General features: G+C 46.7%; 1 protein-coding gene across 2 annotated transcripts in view; it reads left to right on the top strand.

Annotated features, from left to right (window-relative positions):
• The window catches only part of LOC147707527 (lebercilin-like), a 318,405-nt gene that overhangs the window by 38,088 nt on the left and 258,905 nt on the right, over nucleotides 1–21,412 (top strand). Inside the window, exon 1 of one of the 2 annotated variants that reach the window (XM_086926538.1) lies at nucleotides 10,162–10,294. The exons of the other annotated variant lie outside the window; for it this stretch is intronic. The gene's annotated coding sequence lies outside the window, so the exon portion shown is untranslated. Of the gene's footprint in view, nucleotides 1–10,161; nucleotides 10,295–21,412 lie in introns of those variants that run through there. 2 annotated transcript variants of the gene reach the window in all.

The raw sequence follows: 21,412 nt of genomic DNA, 5'->3' as shown, positions 1-21,412 counted from the left end.
AGTAGATGGTGTTGTCTTTTGTGGCAGCCTCTCTGAGCATCAGCAAAAGGATTGCAAACAAGTTCTTCAATCCTTTAGACATATGTTCTCTCTGACACCCAGTCAAACCAATTGGTGCACCCATGAGGTTGACACTGGTGACAGTCTGCCAGTTAAGAGTAAAATCTACAGGCAACCTGATCATGTCAGAGACTGCATTAAATCAGAAGTGCAGAAAATGTTGGAGCTGGGAGTCATTGAGCCCTCAGATAGCCCCTGGGCTAGTCCAGTAGTTCTAGTGCCAAAGCCTCACACCCAGGGTGGTAAGAAAGAGATGAGGTTTTGCGTAGACTACAGAGGCCTCAATGCAGTCACTAAGACTGATGCCCACCCAATACCAAGGGCAGATGAACTTATAGATAGATTGGCTTCTGCCAACTACTTAAGCACATTTGACCTGACAGCTGGGTATTGGCAAATCAGGTTAGCTGAGGAAGCCAAGCCCAAGACAGCATTTTCTACCCCTGGTGGGCATTATCAATTTGTGGTAATGCCCTTTGGTTTGAAAAATGCACCTGCCACCTTCCAAAGGCTGGTGAATCAAGTTCTCACTGGGCTGGATGACTTATGTGCAGCATATCTTGATGATATAGTCTTTAGTTCCACCTGGGAGGATCACCTGGTCCACCTGAGGAAAGTGTTAGAGGCACTGCAAGCAGCAGGTCTCACTATCTAGGCCACAAAGTGCCAGATAGGGCAGACACAGGTTGTATACCTGGGCCACCTTGTAGGTGGAGGCCAGGTTCAGCCACTGGAGAGCAAGATACAGTCCATCAAGGACTGGGCTCCTCCAACCACCCAGACTCAGGTTCGAGCTTTCTTGGGCCTGACTGGTTATTACAGGAAATTTGTCAGAAATTATGGATCAATTGTGACACCACTTAATGACCTGACAAGTGAAAAGATGCCAAAGAAAGTTCAGTGGACAGCAGGCTGTCAAAAAGCATTTGATGACCTAAAGCAGGCCATGTGCACAGCACCTATCCTAAAGAGTCCAGACTACTCCAAACCATTCATTGTCCAAACAGATGCTTCTGAGTTGGGTGTGGGAGCTCTTCTATCTCAGCTGAATGTTGATGGTCATGGCCAGCCCATTGCTTTTATTAGCAGAAGGCTGACCCCCAGAGAGAAAAATTGGTCAGCTATTGAGAGGGAGGCCTTTGCTGTGGTTTGGGCCCTGAAGAAACTGAGGCCATATTTGTTTGGCACTCATTTCAAGATTCAGACCGACCATAAGCCCCTCTTGTGGCTAAATCAGATGAAGGCTGAAACCCCCAAACTGCTTAGGTGGTCCATTTCCCTACAGGGGATGGATTTTACAGTGGAGCATAGACCTGGCACTGATCATGGCAATGCAGATGGGCTCTCCAGGTATTTCCACTTAGAGCAAGAAGACTCACCTGGTCAAGGTTAGTTTATTGTCCCAAAGTTGGGGGGGGGGGTCATGTAGGAGAGTAGGGTCTGCAATCCTATGATCACCCCAGATTTTTGCTTTTTGCTTCACTGGTTTACGACTTCCCTGTCTGTGGGCCTGCTAATCAGACCCACAGCCTAGCTGTTCTCTCACTAAATTGACACGTGTACCTTAGGTGCATTTACCAATTGGTACTGGGCCACCTTATCAGACCCTGTAACTCAGGGCATAGGTGTACCCAGGGCCTACCAGGGGCTGCAGCATGTATTATGCCACCCCTGGCTGGCCATCTAAATCTGACACAACTGGCTGCACAACAGCTGGAGCAAGGTGGTGTAATCGCCCTTTGCTTTAGATATAGTATACCTATATCTAACCCTAAAATGGACACATGTATTCCTATCAGTCACTCCTATGGCAGGCCTTGACAATCCTGAAGGCAGAGTGCTTGGAATCATGTGAGATGGTGCTCTGGCATGAGCTGAGCCCGTTTGCAGCTTGCGGAACCAAGTCCTAATAGCTGTTTCATGATAACGCATACCATATACTCTGAAGTGCATTATAATCCTCGCGGTTATTTGCCAACTCTGGTATCGCTTTATCAAAACATGTCGAGTAAGGTGTCATACGAATAGGAATACTAACCCCTCGCCAATTCTGGCGACGGGGTTAGCATTCCACCCTTCTAGAGGGACACGACATGTGTGTAACTGTGAACCCCGGTTAAAGTTAACTCAAGCCTCAGCATCACAAAATGGATGCTGCCACCACAGACACAAGTCTGACCTCCTGCTGCTGGGAGTCCTTCCAGCGAGGAGAGCTTGAACAAAGGGTTTCCTGTCGGGGTGGTGCTAGCACCATCCCAGACAGGGTTTTGAGTATCCTAGGTAGGCAGGGCTGAATAGGAAGGTGACTGCAAGTGGCACCCCGGTGCTCACTGTGCATATGCCGGCTTGAACCAGTTCCAGGGGCACACCAGCCCCTGAGCTGGGGAAAGTCCGGACGAAGGGAGAGGGGTGTAACCACCCCCCTTCCTGGTCCCACCCATGGGCAGGACCTAGTCGCGTACCAGCCCCTTTCTTTAGAATAAAGGTAGGAGCGGGGACCCTTCCAAATTAGATCATTTTTGAATCCTGAAACTACTTTCTACGAAAGGAACTCAAGACTTCTTCTCAAGATTTCTCCCTTGTGACTAAGGAGTAGTCACCCTGCAGCAGCAGGCACCACCTAAGTATCTTGCGGTTTGCTGAAACGTCCTTCCTCCGGAACCAGACTGCCCAGCTCGACGAGACCTGGACTCCATGCCCTCTCTGACCTCAACCTGCCTCTACAGCACAGCTGAGAACCGTGGGTGCGACGAGACCAGAGGACCCGGCGATCATCAGAACCAGCATGACCCGGAACCAGCACGACCACCGAGGGACCCTCGAGTGGGTGCACTGAGGTAAGAGAAGCCCCCAACCCCAAGCAGCATGAGCACCGAAGACCAGCCCCCCAGCATCCACCAGATCTGAGTGGGGCTTTTTTGCTCCTGGGTTGCTGCTACGTTGTCCGGTCACTTGCCCGTTGGCTAGTGACCCTCCAGACGACGTCCTACGTTTGTTTCACCGCTGGTCTAGCTCCTCTAAACTGGCCCTAGTCTCCTCCTGAAGGGGACCCTCCTCGGACCCTCCTGGTCCACTCAAGACGCCATTTTGTGTCGCCACGTGGGCTTGCCGTAGCCAAGGCTTGTTGCCTCCTTCACCGGATCCAGCATCGCCAGCAGCAGACATCCGACGTGGGACAGCTCGCAGACCTCCAGCCTAGTCGACATCAGCGCCCTGGTCCGTGCAGCAGCAGAATCCAGTGTCACCTCTTCGCCTGGCTGAGTGACCTTGTCCGGTGCCATCCTGGTGCCCACCTAATCACTGGCTAGTGATTCAGAACGTTGTCCCCTCTGCTTACAGGTACTCTTCTTCACTGATCCAGTCCTTGGATCAGCCCGGAACATCTTCACTGGTCGCCTGCCAGCAACTTCCACTTCAGGCTCCTGGTTCGTAAACGAGGATTCCCGACGACACTTGAACCCTATGCAGCCGCAGCCCCTGGGCTAGGTAAACCGAGTACCACGGTGCTCCAGCGTAGATCCACTCTCTAAGTGTCTAGATCCACTTTCGTTTTTGACCTACCTAGTCGGGTTCACCTGAGAACACTAACTTTTGTATTTACTAGCATCCATAGACTTTGTCCCGCATTACGCGTGAGAGTTTCCACGCTGCACACGACGTCCCTAGGCCTCCTGCTTCTAATCTAAGGGTTCAGCATTGTAGGTCCAGCGTTTCTAAAGTCTCTGAGAGTAGTACTTACCTGCTAGTAATTTCGCATTCCACTTCCATAGTATATGGTTTTTCGTGCCCCTCGGGCATTTGTGTAAATTGTGCGACTTTCAGTATTTCTTTAAGAGTTTTGTATTGTGCTTAGCGCCCTGTCCTCATAAAGAGTCCAGGGTTGTTGTGTTATAAATAAATATCCTTTTATTTTCATAACAACTTGTGTGGTGTCCTTTCACTTGGTGTTCAAGGGGTATATGTGATGGTATAACAGCTGGCTTAACACGCCCTCTAGAGTTTAGCCTAAAGACTGCTCTTGTCCATGCTACTAGGATAGCTGGTCTATAAGGTTGACTTACAACCAATCATCAATAAGGGTCGTTTGGACTGATACATAGTGATCACTAGAATAGTGAGCACTGCATATCAGGCCAACTTCTCACAAGCCCCATTTGGATGACACTTTTGGAATTTACAGCTTTATCAGGCCTGAAAGTTAACTGCGTGAAATCCACCATATTTCATTCTGAGTCCGAACCTTCCCCCCATTGAGATATGCGCAGGAAGCTCGAGAATAGCCTGGAGTGAACAAGCCCCGCACTACCTCGGTATCAGGCTCTACCATTCCCCCTCAAATCTATTTGAGGGCAATCATCGCAGAGCTTAGGCTAGTACCAGAACCCAGGTAAAATTCTGGATGAACTTACCCCTAGCCTCTATAGGCAAAATAGCATTGGCGAAAATGCTCCTGGTGCCACAATTCCTCTATCACTTTGCAATATTCCAGTCATTCCTCCTCGCTCCTTCTTCCTTAAACTAGATGTGCTGTTATGCTTCCTCATTTGGGGAAACGGTTGTCGCATAGTAGCCCTAGCAAAACTACAGCTGCCAACAGGCCGGGGGGGACTGGGAGCCCCCTCCTTCGAGGCCTATTTTCTCTCTGCGGCAGCTTCAATGGCTATCTCGCTGGACGTCGGGCTGCATCTGGAGGAGACTGTCTCGGAGGGGGGCTTAATGGCAGACCAGGATCTCTGCTTCCTGCTGCTCCTGGGAGTCCACCAAGTATCGAAGTACCCCATACAGGTGGCCGTGGCACAGGCCTGCACTCTGCGCCTCCACCGCATTTCAGGAGGAATCTCCTATACACCCCCTGCTCCCCCTAGCTGATCTACCCCGCAGCGGCTGGCAATAATCACCCTGTCGTTCCATGTCTGGACAAACCACTCGGTTCCTGAGGTGGGATCCCTGTTTGAGGACGGCCAGCTGCTCCCATTCAGCTAGCTGGCGGAAGAGACAGGCCTTCCACAGGGGAAATTCCTTGTACACAGACAGATAGTGCTCAGCTGCCGAAATCTCTGGAACCTCTCTAAGTGGGAGCCCCCAACACATCCCGTACTCCATGCAAAACTCCTCATGGGCACAGGTAGGCACTTAGTCACCTGGCTCTTTAAAGCCATCCGCGACCTCGCCACCGCTACACTCACCCAATTGCAACATAAGTGGGAAGAGGAGCTGGGGCGCACACTGCATGACAAGAAGTGGAAACAAGCGTTAGAGTACCCAAAGAAAGTATCTCAAAACGGCAGTTTTAAGGACATACAATTCTCCATACTGCACCGGGCTTACCTAACACCAGCACAGCTCCAACTGTACTGCCCCGGAACATGATTCCTGTGTCAGCGGTGCCAATCCCCGAACGCAACTTTCAAACACATATTTTGGCAATGCTCCACGATACAGCCCTATTGGCACATGATTCACGGCACACTAAGTAAAATAACGGGACTCACCGATATGAACACTTGGGAGGCCAGTGGGATCGGAGTATTCCGTAGGCAGAAGAATCTTAAGGTACAAACACGATTTACCTTCTTTGCCCCCCTGTTGGTGAAGAGAGCAATTGCAATGTATCAGCGGGATCCAGAGGGGCCCCAATAGCGGCATGGACGGAGCGGTGGGTAAGTGGGGATAAGCGGAGGAAGACACAGTAAGGCAGGAAGAGGTGTGAGGCATATGAAAGCATCGTATATCCATGGAGTGGGCCATGATACTGCACCAATTCCGACACCACGTAACAAACACCCAACAACCACCATCATTGTCCCTGGCTGCGGATGACTTGAGAAGCGTCACGAGGTCCAAATCCCCTAAGATTCCCCAGTCAGCTCAGGCACACCCAGACATCACTAGGACCTACACACACAACGCGCCATTAGGAAGATAAAAACTTTTTTTAAATCACTTAGACACACAAGCGACAGGACTCAGGTCTCCCATAATGCACCCATAATATTATAACATCTGATGGTCCGTAGGGGATGGCCCATGCCCATGCCTTCACCCCCTCCCCCCCGGCCCTGGTTCCAATGCCCAGTTAGTTGTTCGTACTGGTAGTTCTAGAGACCGGACTACACCCTGGTATATGGGTCAATATACAAACCATATACAGACCTGACGCGATGCGGCACGACATTAGTAGAGCAACCCACTAACATATCCACTAATAATATGCAACACCATAGACTATATGGACATAAAGCAATATGGTGTATATATGCAATGAAAAAGAGTCCATCTAACTGCAGGAGATGATTCCTCGCATTTATCAAGGTGTCAATCTGTTAAAATGGAAGTATACTACTATCAGAAGATGAAAATTCTACTTTTTGTGATGTATTCTAATTGGCGCATTAGAACTTTACCTCATTGAGCCCTGATGAAGTTCCACAGTTTCATGTATGGGAACGAAACGCGTTGGCTGGTTTTGTGATTTAAAATAAAGAACACGTTTGAAGAAATCAATATATCTTTTCAGTGCACCTCCTTGTTCAACATAAAATTGTAATCTGTACTCAGTGGCACTGAACGGTGACAAGTGCTGGAGAAGTTTTACACGACTCTAGAAAACGTATTTGCAGTAATAAAGTGAGGTGCTATCCATCAGGTCTGTCACTCTGTTTTGCTTTTGATTTTATATAGGTGATCAATGTGCCAGGATACAAAAATTCTAATGTATAATGTAAAAAAAATTGAATACATATGTTTGAAAAAAAGATATGGTTTCCCTTCCTCCCAAGTGCGACGCATAGTTGTTAGCGTGAAACAAGATTTACTCCCATCAGTTATTTTCTGGAGTAGTGCCTAGCTCCTTCTCCCAGGCTCGCTGGAATGTGCGTTTGGTGGGGCTGGTGTGGTATTTAGCATGTTGTATTTGAAATTGCATGTTTGGAATCTTTACAGTGTAGGAAGTACTTTTCGAACGATGTAGGGGCTCCTGTTTCCCCTTGCTTAATTCTAGGGTGTAGTAGCCAATGGTGTAATTGTAGATAGCAGTATCTTGCAGTTTTTGGGATATGATACTCCTTCTTAAGATGTTCAAAGGACTGAATGGACCCTTGCAGAACATATTGCTTAATGTTTTACAACCCCCCTCCGACCATTTGTCATACAGGGTTCAAGCGAGTCAAGGTGTAAATTTGTGGTTTCACCGGAGGGGGTAAAAGGTTAGGGGAATGTGGTGAGGCCCCACTTGACACCCCCACCCTGTCCCAGACCTCCTATGTATGTTGCCGACATGATGAGGGAGATATTGAGCATTTTTGTCCTGTAGGTCTAGGTTGCCAGAGGATCTCTCACAGGGGTCCCGCTGCCATTGTATTGTCAATCAGGCACCATCCCTTCTCTGTTTCTAGTTGTGTCCAGTGGCTAAGGCAGCATAGGAGTGTTGCAGCATACTAATAGGTCAGGTTGAGGATTCAGAAGCCCTCTGATCTTGGGCATAGCGAGCCCTTTTTGACTGATCCTCTCCGTCTTGCCCTGTCATGTGAAGGTCGCAAAGATCGGCTGGAGGTTGGCTTTGTATTACCCTGGTTATTGGAGAGTTAGGGTCTGAAACAGGTATAGTATCTAAGGCAATATAATAATGTTGCTGTTTTACAGAGGAGAAAGGTATTTATGCTTCCAGCTGTTAAGTTCAAAGTGGATGCCTCGTTTCAAGCACTGGAGATTTATATCCCAAGCTTTTGCCAGTGTGGGGCAAGTTCAAAAGTAAATGTGGATGTACATTTCAAATTTTCTGATGCTAGAAGAAACCCAGGGGTCCTAGATGTTGTGCCTGTCTCATGAGTTATTTGAAATGGGTGAGTAACTTATATTAGTGTAAGAACAGTTTACCCAAACTGATGGTCCTGACACCCCATACATGATCCACACTTGTGCAAAATCTTGGAGAAACTGGTTACCTTCCAACATGAGCGATTCTCAAATGTATAGCTATTTTTGTTCATTGGCAGTCAGGTTTCTGTTCATGTCAAGACACGGTCTGAAGATCTGTCAGAGGATGCCATAGCTGTGATTCTGACTGAAGGATGCACTGCTTGACCTTTACTCAGGATTTTCGGCCACCTTTGTGATCTTTGTGTACTGATTCTTCATGGACCAATTATCAACAGTCCCAAGGATCTCAGCTTGTTCCCTGGGTAGGTTCATCTCCTTTCCCTCAAACCATGAAGCAAGCTAAACCAGGGCCCTCTACTTACATTTCCATTCCATTATCATGAGTCTTCCCTCGAGGCTTCCAGCTTTCAAATATTTAGGCCACCTTTTATGAGGTAGCACAGGATCCTTGGACAAACTTTCAATTCTTATCCCACTGGCAGACTGAGATATCAGAGTGCTAGCAGTCTACCAGACTGATTTAGAGGACACACTGTTGTCTAACTCTAACAAATGTATAGGTAAAGGTAGCCTGATGAATGGGTCCAATCCTAAGGTCCTACCCTAAGGTCATGTAACCCACTCAGTCTGCCGCCTTCCTTTACCCAACTCGTCATCTTCCTTCAAAAACTATGTAGCTCGTGTCATATCTACCAACAATCAATGAGTTTATTCAAGCTTCTATCCCCAAATATCCACAGACGAGAAATACGTTTTTTTCTGCATAACGCGCAGTGGTGCAGATTTTACAACTTGTATGGAACACAAATAATAAGATAAACGAAAACGTAAGCTCATTGCCCACACGTGAATGTAAAGTAGGGTGGTAATGGACCGTGACCATGTCGGCTGTATTTTTTTCTCGCTTGCGTTAAATTGGTTTGTTTATCTTCTATGGGTAACAGATTCTTGCCCCGGGCAGGATAACGCACCCTCTCAGTTTTCCTTCTTCCACTTTAAATCCCCTTCCAAAAAGGCATCTCCCGTAAAGCCTTTTCGAGCTTATTTCACATTTACTTGGGGTGGCAGAGACATTTTCTCAAAGTCCTGTAGCAGAAGGCTGAAATATTTGTTTTACGTGTGCGCTGCTTACACGTTTTCCCTGCATAGAGTGACGCTTCTGCGCAGACCTTATTGCCTAAGAAGCTCCTCTTCCTCCACCCACGGTTGCCCCTGGAGCTCATTGTAAATATCATACCGTGTATGAGGTGTTCAAACAAAACTTCATAGCAACTGGCTTTATGTACTACAGCGTGTATGGTGTTTGTTTTTCTTTTCACATCTCCGGGCCATTCACTCATAGTTATTCTCCCAACAGGCCCTGACCGACACATAAGTCTACATTATAGACGTGGCTTAAGATGATCCTGATTACTAACAAGTGACAGTACAAGTATGTTGCCTTTATAGAACAGTTTCACACTATGGGCTATAGGTCTGAGGCTATTTATCAACATTGGGTTCCTTTCACAATCATTACCCTTTACCACAGTTAGGAGCTTTTACTCCTTTTTGTTTAACTTTTAAATTCTCACACTGAACTCTTAGAGAGCACCTCGGGTCTTTTCTAAAGCTGCACTATCGGTTTGTGTTCGAAGGGTGAACACTTCACAAGTCATTGATACGTTTTTCTCTCTATGGGATGTTTTCTCAGTGGCACTCCTAAGTCTTGTGCGTTGTGAACATGGTATTACAAAAGTTAGTACTGGATACAGTTTCCTCTTGTTTGCTGTCTTTTAGATCCCGCAGGATCTGCACAACAGGACCCCGACACTCTCAAGACAACTTGCATTACAATTTACACATTATTAATCCCCTGACGAAGGGTTGATATTGCAACCCGAAATGCATTGGGACTCTGTTTAGTAATTTTGTGTATAGAAATGCTTGGAATTTATTTTCAAATGGTGCTATAAGGACTTGATTTGGGAATATGATATTGGAATATTTTCAATCATATATGCGCTTGTAATGTTTAATTGTTCAATGATACATCTTTGGGTATAAGATTATGATGATGATGCAAAAGCTCATAATAAATGTGATTTGTTAATACAGTATTAAGACTAGAATACATGCTCTTAATTTTTCATAAGGCCTTTGGCCCAAGAGCTGTGCCTCTAGTAGACCCAGGTTTTCCTCGGTCTCTGAACTACAAATTTATGTACTACAGCAGCAGCCACATCCCGGGCACCTCCATTAGATGTCCCTGCCTTGCTCCAGTCAGTACAGAGAAGAAACCTAAAGAAGACAACACGCACACTGCAACCGGTTCAACAAACCCACTTGGAACACCCAGGAGCATCACAGCGGAGAGGTAAAGCCTGAAATATCCCCAAAACCCATTAGCCGGAATCAGGCTCTCAGATTTAACCCCCCTCCCCCCAACACCCTAACAGTTTTCACTTACTGCTTCGTGCCTGGCAAACACGCTCCCCCCAGTTCATTTAATAGTGGAAGGGGTGCTCTTTATTCCAGCAGGTCCACTTCTTGATTTCCGCTAACATTGGTTGCAAATGTAGAAGCATTTGCAATCACTTAATGATTCAGAGTCAACATTTTCCGTAAATAAATTCCTTCTGTTGTTTCAGGCACAACAGGTACATTATCCATTACTCATCTAAATGAATACAAGTAATTGTATTTTATATATGTGTTGCATGATTGATGCATATTCTAGTATCAATCTATATACCAATATAGTCCGTTATCCCACCCATGCTCCACTGCTTAGTGGCTTTGAAACTATAGGCAATAAATCATGCTATATTGACTAATTATTTGTGAATCACTTGTGACTTTGTAGGTACATATCAAAATATGTAATTCAGGTTGGGGATCGTGATTATTTTTTTAAATAAAAATGGCTTTATTTATTTTTCTCTCGACAAAAAATGCCTCCACTTCATTTCAAGGTCAGGTGGGAAATTAAGGAACCCCGATTTAAAAAAAAAAGAATCAATCTTTCCTGTTTCTTGATGTCGACATGAATGTATTATGAAAAAGCAAAAATATTCAATACATTGCAGATTAAAATAGTAGATTATCTGTTGGTTTTTTTATACTCGTATTAACAAACACTAGTTGTGCTTAACTACTGCACATTTTCTCATGCGGAACCAAAGAAACTTCATACCACACGGTTGCCGTGGAGGTTCATGGCCCTGTGAAGCCCAACTGAAGTAAAGTAAAATAGGAGGTGCAGTCCACATACAGAAAAAAAAGAATTTGTGTATTGCACAATTTAGGAAATGTTACAGCAGAACTTAAATAAGAAGTTACGTCAGCTGTGTATAGGCTTAGTAATAGAGGGGCAATAATGCACCCCTGTTTCAAATCACGATTATGGGGGATCCCAGGATATACATAATTGCCTTATCCTAATTTGATCCAAACCCATTTATTCTCAAATAAAGAAATAATGGTTCTAAACAGAACTGGAGGAATCTCCTTGTTTGTTTGGTTTCAACCAGTGTACATTTATACAAAAGCCGTTGAAGGCAGCCTTGAAGTGAAGAAAACTGCAATTTGTATATTTGTGCACCATCATCATCAAGGCAACCGGGCTGACAAAGGTCCCACAAACAGGGCAGAATCCAGAGTCCAGTAATTCTTCTCATACCAGTCTTGAAGATCCTTCAAAAGTAAGCAGGTGAAGATTTTTTCTTTAGTGTTCAATAACACAATAATTTCTAATGGAGAGAACATAGGATAGACCCTCTCCATGAATCAGTTACTATGAATGATTCCAAGCATGATTTGTACAGAGGGACCAGGAAATGACACCAGAAATCTGTTCTGCATTTGAAAAGTGCGCAGGGAAGGAAGGCCATTTGGACATGAGGCACCATAAGTATGCTTCTCACCAATCACCTTGGTTGCAGCAATGTTGGAGACAGTTTGTGCTAGAATAAGATGGGCACTGTATTCTTTTTCAGTGTACAAGATTAAGAATATGAGGCTCACTGCTATCAGCTGAAAACAGAATTTTGTTGGGTCTCCTGGTTATCAAAAGTGATTATTAATGAATTTCCACAATCTACAGGAGTCGCTAGATCTGGTAATGATGAGGAAGGATTGCCTTTGAACGATGATAGTACTTCCTCTTTGTAATATAAATATTAATTTTAACGCCTTAACTGCAGACGTTATTTCGGCGCAGTGCGGGCGTTCTAAAAGGTGGGCGGGGCCGCCTCAGCCGTTGGCCGACTGCAGCACCAGCGAGGTAGTGCTGCCGTCGGCCAACGGCCGACAGCAGCACGCAACGGGTTAAAGTCCTTTGTTATAGCAGAAACTACTGTTAGAATGTCTTCTTTGTTTTCTTATCTTAACAGAAACCTTATTTGTTTATTCATTCTGCAACATTTCTGTCTCAAGGTGGGTGTGAACCAACCTAAATTGGAATTTTTTTTAACATATATATATATATATATAATTTGATTGCATTCAGGAAGGACGTTTACTCAAACCGTGCCAGTTTACTAAGTGGTACAAAAGGGGGTGGCGATGGACGGAGCATCTGACCAATCAAACACTCACACCCAGTCAACAGATTTGGGCCTAATCCATCACCGTTCTTTAACCCACTCTGCCACTCCAGTTCAGACATGGCCATATGCAAACCAGTCTGACCCTGTGCCTCATGGGAATAGTCCAGCCGAACTGCCAAGCATGTCTGGACTTACGTCTGAGCATACCCTGCCAACTTATGGCGAACAAAGCGGTACAAAACGGGGTGGTGATGGACGGAGCAGGTCAGAGTATCGAACGCCTTTTCGAGATCAAGGATCAGGCACGCCGCTCGCGGGAATCTGTCTTTTACTCTGTCTTGTATATGGAACAGTCTACGCAGATTATGTGAGGTGTTGCGTCGAGGCACGACGCCGCATTGGTATGGATGCACCAAGGCCGGAAGAATTTGGTTATAGCGTAGCGATCTGCCAGTAACTTTCCCAGGATCTTGCAGACTGCGTTCAGGAGTGTGATCGGTTTATAAGAGGTCGGGAGGGTGGGGTCTCTATGCGGTTTCGGAAATGTCACCACCATCGATTCGCGGAACGATTCTGGCAGTATACCTATGGTTAGGGCATCTTCGTATGTGGACGCCAGGTGGGGCACTATCTGGGCTGCAACGTGCTGTAGTACTCTAGTGGGAATCCGCCCATACCTGGCGCTTTTTTCCTTGCTAACAAACCGATGGCTTGCTTTATGTCGGAGGATGTGATTTTTGCAGTCTAAATCTTTCCTATCCGCCAGGGAGACTGTGGGCATTGGCAATGGACCCATAAATTGTGCCAGCTCGCACGTCGTCCCCGGTGTCGGGTCGCGGTACACTTCTGCATAATAGTCATGGAATATGTGCAAGATGTCAAGTTGGGAGTGTTTGAGATGCCCATGCTTGTCTGTGAGCTCTGTGATGGAATGTGATGTTGTATCCTTTTTGACAACCCAGGCTAGTAATGCTCCTGTTTATTGCCCTCCCTGTGTGCCCTGTGCGCGGAAGTTGTATTTGCGCAGGTCTCTTATCGCCTCCACGTGTGAGAGCTTTGCCGCTGAGAGCTGTGCCAGTGTGGCTCTCCCCTGGTCCATGCTACGAGGCAGGTCCTCCAATGCTTTCTCCGCTACGTTTAATGTCTGTTATAGCGTTCGTCGTACCCCCACCACCTGTTGGATCCAGTGTCCCCTGGTGCTAACCTTATATGCGTCCCACTCTACTGCTCTAGAGGAGGCTGAACCAGCATTCTGTCGAAAGTGTTCCCGGATATATTCCCCGTGAATTTGGCGGCAGGCTTGATCGGTGAGACATTCCTGGGGTAGTTTCCATGTCGGAACTGGGGGGTGGGGTGATCACTATGTGTGCGTCATGATCCAAAACTATTCTTCCCATATAGTCAGCGTATTGTACCTTGGGTAGTTGGTCTGTGGAACACAGGAACCTGTCAAGCCTAACTTGCAAGTTGTGAGGGATGGAGTGAAAGGAGTATAGCCTGGCATCTGGGTTCTGCGCCCTCCATGCGTCCACTAACGACCAGTGATCTATCCATCTACGGAAGTGTTCAGTTTGTTTGTGTGCTGGTGAGTGTACTGGTGGGGGATGTGACCTGTCCAGGTGCAAATCTAGAACACAATTGTAGTCTCCTCCCAGGAGCCATGGTATCTCTGTGTGGTGGGCCAATACTCTGGTAAGTTGATCCCAGTATTGGTCTTGCTCCACATTGGGGGCGTACACACATCCTATAAGTATCGGTTGACCCTCCAACAGGCCTGTTGCGATTACATATCGCCCTTCTTGGTCTATTAGTCGAGTTTGTTCCTTAAATGGCACCCCTGGTCTGATCCCTATTAGTGTACCTCTGGCGAAGGCAGAGTACGCCGTGGCACAGACTATGCCCCACCATTTTTCGTGTAGGCGGTCTCTTTCCTGTGTTGTCAGATGTGTCTCCTGTAGGAGGGCCACCTGGGCCAGTTGCCTCTTAATATAGGCGGGGACTGAGTACCGTTTATTAGCTGTGTGTATGCCCCTAACGATCAGGGTGACAAATTTTAAATCTGTGTTTGGTGTTTTATGTGTCATGTGTCACCTGTACAGTCTGTGTTCTTCTCTCTGGGTGTGCTCTCCCCTGTACCCGACCCACCCCATCAGCCTCCCATGGCCCACCCTGTCTGAGAAGTCCGTATTGTCCATTCTCTTCTTTCCCCACCCGCCCGAGGATAACTGGAAAATTTAGGATATAAAGGGGGACAAACTGCAACTCTGGGGAACATTCCCAACGTGGGGGACCTACTGCTCGAGGCAGTACGTCCAAACTGGTTTGCATTTGTAGACTTTAGTTCGTTGTTGTGGGATAGTGGCTGTTCATCTCCCCAGCTTCTGCCGGCGCGGCCGCACAGTCATAAGAGACTTTAGGAATGTGCCCTCTTGCATCACATCTGTTCTTAGTTGCTTTCACGGAGTTGGGGTGACTCTGTACATTGTGATCACTGCAGTGAGTCCCGACGGCCGCCGTTCTACATCTCGGTGAGTGGAAAGCCTTGAGCCCGTGCACGGTTCAGCCTTGGGCCGTGTCGTTCTCGCTGTGTGTCCCGAACTCTCAATAGACTATTATATCAACGTGTCAGCTGTTTGAGGAGTCACTATTGGAGGCGTCATGGAGCCTTCTCAGGACACAGGTGCGTCACTGCCCTCTTCTTCGGAACTGAACAGGTGGGGGCCTCCCTCCACGTCCGAGCCCCCCGAATCCTAGATTGGAATTTATGTTGGTTTTCCCCTGGTTGTAGGTGCTGTTGGATTAGTTTCTGTACACAAGAGACTCATCACAATCTTGTTGCCATGTAGTGGCACCTATTGACCAATCTGGACCTCTGAACAGGTATTGGAAAAACTCTTTTAGGTTTATAATAAATGCCTGACAGCTGTGGGGCAGCGAGCCATATAGGCCATTTTTCATTGAGCCAGCCCCTTTGGTGACCCTAGTGTGTATTGGGCAAAGCAGCTTTCGGCAGTAGACGCTTACAACGTGATAATGGAAAGAGACTTTTCTCCACCTGGGATATAATTGTGAAATCAATAATAAAAAAACCTAAATGGATTTACTTGACCAAATATCTGGTCAAGAAAAGTGTGCTCCTTTGAGTAGGCATGAGTGAATTTTATTGAAGAGTCTGATGGAAAGAGACTATTTAGAGATGAAAGGTAACCCCCTGGAGAAGAGATAGCAAGGGTTTGCCAATAAAGACCTGGCGTTGATTTGGGATGTTGAAAGTAGAGCTTTTCCACCCCAAAATAATCTGGTCATTTGTATAGTCATTCTACTGATGGTGGATGGATTCGATTATTACCAGATTTGGATGATAAGAGTTTCGTCACTGAACACACGTCTTTTTTTTTTGGAACAGAAACTCCCCATTTACTAAGTTGTAACTACTTTCTGGTATATGCTGAGCAACCAATGAAAAGGGGGAGACCTGAAGCTCTAAAACAGGTTGGCTATGTTCCTTCTAAATATGCTTTGAAACTGAAGGCTGTAAATGTTGAATGCACCTATTTTTAGCTGAAACATTTTGGTTCTTTGAAAATGACACAGCAATTGAATTTTGCTTTTGTAAATGTCTGTATTAATTACTACTATGTACAGTAAAGGCAATCACTAGGGGCCAGATGTAGGTCACCAAATACCATCCGATTTCGTCCGTTACCGACCGGTATTTGGTGATTGAGATGTGGGGGCCTATATTTTACAGAATCGGTAAATTTACCGATTCGGTAAAATACCGAATCTGTAAATTTACAGAATCGGTAAATCTATATGTAGGTGGCACTGGAAACAGTGCCACAGGCCCCTAAGAATTCGTTATTTACCATGTAATACTATTGCATGGTAAATAACGAATTCCTGTGTACATGCACATCTGTGCATGTACACCTGTGCCTTGTGGCACACATGCCTGAATCAGGGTTGCAACAGGGTGTCAAAGTGACACCCTGTCCCCCTTGTAAATTCGGTAATTTTACCGAATCGGTATTTACCGATTCAGTATTTGACATTGGTTCCTATGGGCCTCAAGGCCCATAGGAATCAATGGCAATTACCGAATCGGTAAATACCGATTCGGTAAAATTACTGAATGTTACAGAATCGGTAAAAAAAAAATCTGTAAAAATACCTACATAGCATTTACCGATTTGTAAATAACGAATCGGTAAAATTCGGTATTTACGAATCGGTAAATGCCATTTACCTACATCGGGCCCTAGGTTATTTAAGTTATTACGTGGGCGCGTCCCGGGCGAAGCTAGGGCCAAGGGCGGGCCCGATTAAGCCCGTTAAAGAGCGGGTAAGACCGGACCGGGCCCCCCTTCTTTTGTTTGTAATTGAGTAAATTGTATGCATGCTCGTGTGCCAATATCTGAATTGTGTATACATATTGTGTTTGCAAACAAGTATGTCTACTCGTGGTAGCAGGAGTAAAACTGCTGCGGAGGTGGCTAACTTAACTGGCACCTTAGATAATTTTATAATACGAGCAAATTCAGTAATTGATCAGGGCATTACCCTTATGAAACGCAGGGTGTCCCAAGACTTAGCATTTGCAAAAATATCATAAATGGGGCACCTTGCGGCGGCCCGCTCCCCTGAACCTGCAAAGAGAATTGACCTGTTAGAGATTCACATGGAGATGCATAGTATGCCCCCTGGGGGAGATCAGTCATCCTCCCTTTCCCTATTATACTCACTGTTAAATTCAGATTTAGATTTGGAAAATACCCCGGTACTCATTCTGGATTGCTCACAAGAGGAAATGAGTACCAGTTTATCTAGGGAGAGGATGAAGGGTGCAATACCTAAAAAGAAAAGTATCAATATGGCTATCCCAGGGCCAAAAATGTCTAAAGCAGCTAAACCTAAGGGCTCTTGTAATTTACCCAACAAGCAGGGGATGGGCCAGGTACAGCTTAGTAAGAAAGGGAGTGAACTATCATCAACAGAAGCTGTAAAAGTGGTTTCAGATTCTAGCGGTGCAGAGGCTTTAGCAAGCACGGACGTGGAATTTAAGGACGATTCCGATGGTCAATTTTTAGCAAAAACGGGGAAATTATTTAAAACCCTCCTCGCACCACTAGAAACTAGATTAGCGCACATAGAAAAGCACCTTAATGAATTGCATAACCTTACCAAGAACGCAGTGAATCCCGGGACAAAAAAGATAGTGAATAAACCCCCTAATGCTGGTCAAGCAGGTTTATCCCTGCTATTCAGGGCCCCAGGCCTACTGCTCTCTCTCTAAAATGGATCACGTGTACCTTAGGTGCATTAACCAATTGGTACTGGGCCACCTTATCAGACCCTGTAACTCAGGGCATAGGTGTACCCAGGGCCTACCAGGGGCTGCAGCATGTATTATGCCACCCCTGGCTGGCCATCTAAATCTGACACAACTGGCTGCACGACAGCTGGGGCAACATGGTGTAATCACCCCTTGCTGTAGATATAGTATACCTATATCTAACCCTAAAATAGACATATGTATTCCTATCAGTCACTCCTATGGCAGGCCTTAACAGTCCTGAAGGCAGAGTGCTTGGAATCATGTGAGATGGTGCTCTGGCATGAGCTGAGCCCGTCTGCAGCTTGCGGAACCAAGTCCTAATAGCTGTTCTATGATAACGCGTACATATACTCTTAAGTGCATTATAATCCTTGCGGTTATTTGCTATCTTTGGTATCGCTTTATCAAAACATGTCGAGTAAGGTGTCATACGAATTGGAATACTAACCCCTCGCCAATTCTGGCGACGGGGTTAGCATTCCACCCTTCTAGAGGGACACGACATGTATGTAACTGTGAACCCCGGTTAAAGTTAACTCGAGCCTCAGCATCACAAAATGGATGCTGCCACCACAGACACAAGTCTGACCTCCTGCTGCTGGGAGTCCTTCCAGTGAGGGAGGCTTGGACAAAGGGTTTCCTGTCAGGGGCGGTGCTAGCACCATCCCAGACAGGGTTTTGTGTATCCTGGGTAGGCAGGGCTTTAGAGGAAGGTGACTGCAAGTGGCACCCCGGTGCTCACTATGCATCTGCCAGTCTAAACCGGTTCCAGGGGCACACCAGCCCCTGAGCTGGGAAAAGTCCGGCATGGGAGAGGGGTGTAACCACCCCCCTTCCTGGTCCCACCCATGGACAGGACCTAGTCCCGTACCAGCCCCTTTCTTTAGTATAAAGGTGGGAGCGGGGACCCCTTCCAAATTAGATAATTCCGAATCTTGACGACTTTCCACAAAAGAACTCTTGAACCTTTTCAGAAGACTCTCCCTTGTGGCTAAGGAGTAGCCACCCTGCACCCGCAGGCACCATCCAAGCATCGCGGTTTGCTGTAAGTCTCTCCTCCGGATCAAGACTGCCCAGCTCGACGAGAACCGGCTTCCCTGGCACCTCTAACCTCTACCTGCATCATCAGCCCAGCTGAGATTCGTGGGTGCGACGAGACCTCGAGGGACCGGCCATCTTCAGGACTGCACGACGCTTGCCCAGCACGACCGCCGAGGGATCCTCGAGTGAGTGCTTTGGGGTTTGAGAAGCCCTAACCCTGGGCAGCTCCAGCACCGAAGTCCAGCCCCCCAGCATCCACGAGATCTGCGTGGGGCCCTTCTGCTCTTTGCTGCTCACCGCGTTGTCTGGCTACTTGCCTGCTGGCTTGTGGCCTTCCCGACGACGAACGACGACATTTTCAACGCTGGTCTGGTTGCTCCAGACTGGCCCTTGCTCCCCTCCAACAGAGGAGCACCCCGGACCCTCCTGGTCCACACCAGACGCCATTTTAAGTCCACCGCGTGGGTTTGCATTTGCCAAGACTTGTTGCCCCAATCCTGGGTCCAGCGACGTCGACAGCAGATACCATCGTGGGACAGCTCGCACCTCCATCCTGGTCGCCGACGACGCCTCCTGGTCCGTGAGACTGCAGAGCCCAGCGTCGCCCACTCACCTGGTCGAGGTGACTCCATCCGGTGCCATCCTGGTGCCCATCTAATCACTGGCTAGTGATTCAGAACTTGGTCCCCTCTGCTTACAGGTGTCTTCCATCTTCGATCCAGGCTTGGATCCCTTCGAACTTCAACACTGGTCGCCTGCCAGCAACTTCTTCTTTCAGGCTCCATAGACTGCAACGAGGATTCCCGACGTCTTTCCAGACCTATGCATCCGCAGCCCCTGGGCTAGGTAAACTCAGCATTTCGGTGCTCCAGCATAGCTTTGCTATCCAAATGTCCAGATCCTTTTTCGTTTCAGCTCTACCTAGTCGGATTCGTCCGATAACACTAACTTTACGAAATCTAGCATCCATAGACTTTGTCCGCATCCCGCGTGAGAGTGCACACTTTGCACCCGATCTCCCTAGGCCTCCTGCTAGTAATCTGAAGGTTCAGTAGTCAAGTCCTAGCGATCCCAAAGCCTATTAGAGTAGAACTTACCTGCTAGTAATTTCGCATTCCACTTTTGTAGTATATGGTTTTTCGTGCCCCTCGGGCATTTGTGTAAATTGTGCGATTTGAGTATTTTCCTAAGAGCTTTGTATTGTGCTTAGCACCCTGTCCTCATAAAGAGTCCAGGGTTGTTGTGTTCTAAATAAATATCCTTTTATTTTCATAACAACTTGTGTGGTGTCCTTTCACTTGGTGTTCAAGGGGTATATGTGATGGTATAACAGCTGGCTTAACACGCCCTCTAGAGCTTAGCCTGAAGACTGCTCGTATCCACGCTACTAGGATAGCTGGTCTATAAGGTTGACTTACAACCAATCATCAATGAGGGTTGTTTGGACTGATACATAGTGATCACTAGAACAGTGAGCACTGCATATCAGGCCAACTTCTCACACATAGTAGTTATGACAGGGGTATCTGAATTGGAAGAGTTTGTAGAGGAACCAAGTTGGTCCCTAAAGAACAAAGTTTCCTATTGGCTCAACAATAATCGTCCCCTACCGCCCCACATGTCCAGCAAGATTTTAATGGTACGTAGGGTTCCATGGGTAGGGCATGACAGGAAGTCAATAAAAGGGGACTGTGTGCTGGTTAACCTCGAGGATCGACGTACGGTTGATTATATTTGCACATGGAAAACACAAACTAATGATGCAGGGATAGAAACTAAATGGCTCTCATACTTCTACCAACCCAGTAATTATCAAGGTTACGTATATGGAGGGAATGGGGGCAACGTAGGACATCAAGAGTGTGGAGGATATCCAAATAGGAACCAACCATACATAGAAACTTGGAGGGGGATTCCCACCGCTAGTAGGTACAGCTGCCTTGAGATGGTGGACTGACTGGAAACAACGTCAGGGAGCTTAGATGAGTGTAGGAGGAGGTTGATTAAGCAAAATACGATTGAGAGTAGGGATGCCCATCTTACAATTAATTTATCATTTGAGCAAAGGTTGGATGAGGGGGTGGATAACCTCACCATCGGTTGCCCATCAGTAAAGGAGAAGGCCTACAACGATAGTAGTGGAATTACTTCTGCCCATGGAGACGTGGGCAATAAGGCCCATCATCCAAAGGACTTAAGTGACCTGTTGGGGGATCCTGGAGAACCTTTAGAACTTAAATTGCAGGATAATGGTAGTCCCATACAGGCTGAATCACGGGGGAATTTAACCCTCCTGTCTTGGAATATAGCGGGACTATCAAGTAAAGTTAGGGACCCCACATTCCTGACATTTGTAGATCATTTTAATGTCATTTGTCTACAGGAATGTTGGGAACAACAGGAGACACACATAAATGGATATCGCACGTTCTTTACACCAGCAAAACAGACTAGTAGGGGCAGGAGCTCAGGTGGTCTTTTTATTTTTATATCAAATATGTTGAATATGGCGGTAAAAACACTAAGCACAGGAAGAGACTATTACCAGCTACTCCTACTGAAGATG

Source organism: Lissotriton vulgaris, chromosome 6, assembly GCF_964263255.1.
Source record: "Lissotriton vulgaris chromosome 6, aLisVul1.2, whole genome shotgun sequence".
In the NCBI taxonomy this organism is placed as follows: domain Eukaryota; kingdom Metazoa; phylum Chordata; class Amphibia; order Caudata; family Salamandridae; genus Lissotriton; species Lissotriton vulgaris.
The sequence above is the reverse complement of the archived record's forward strand: the minus strand, read 5'-3'. Positions and strand labels throughout refer to the sequence as shown.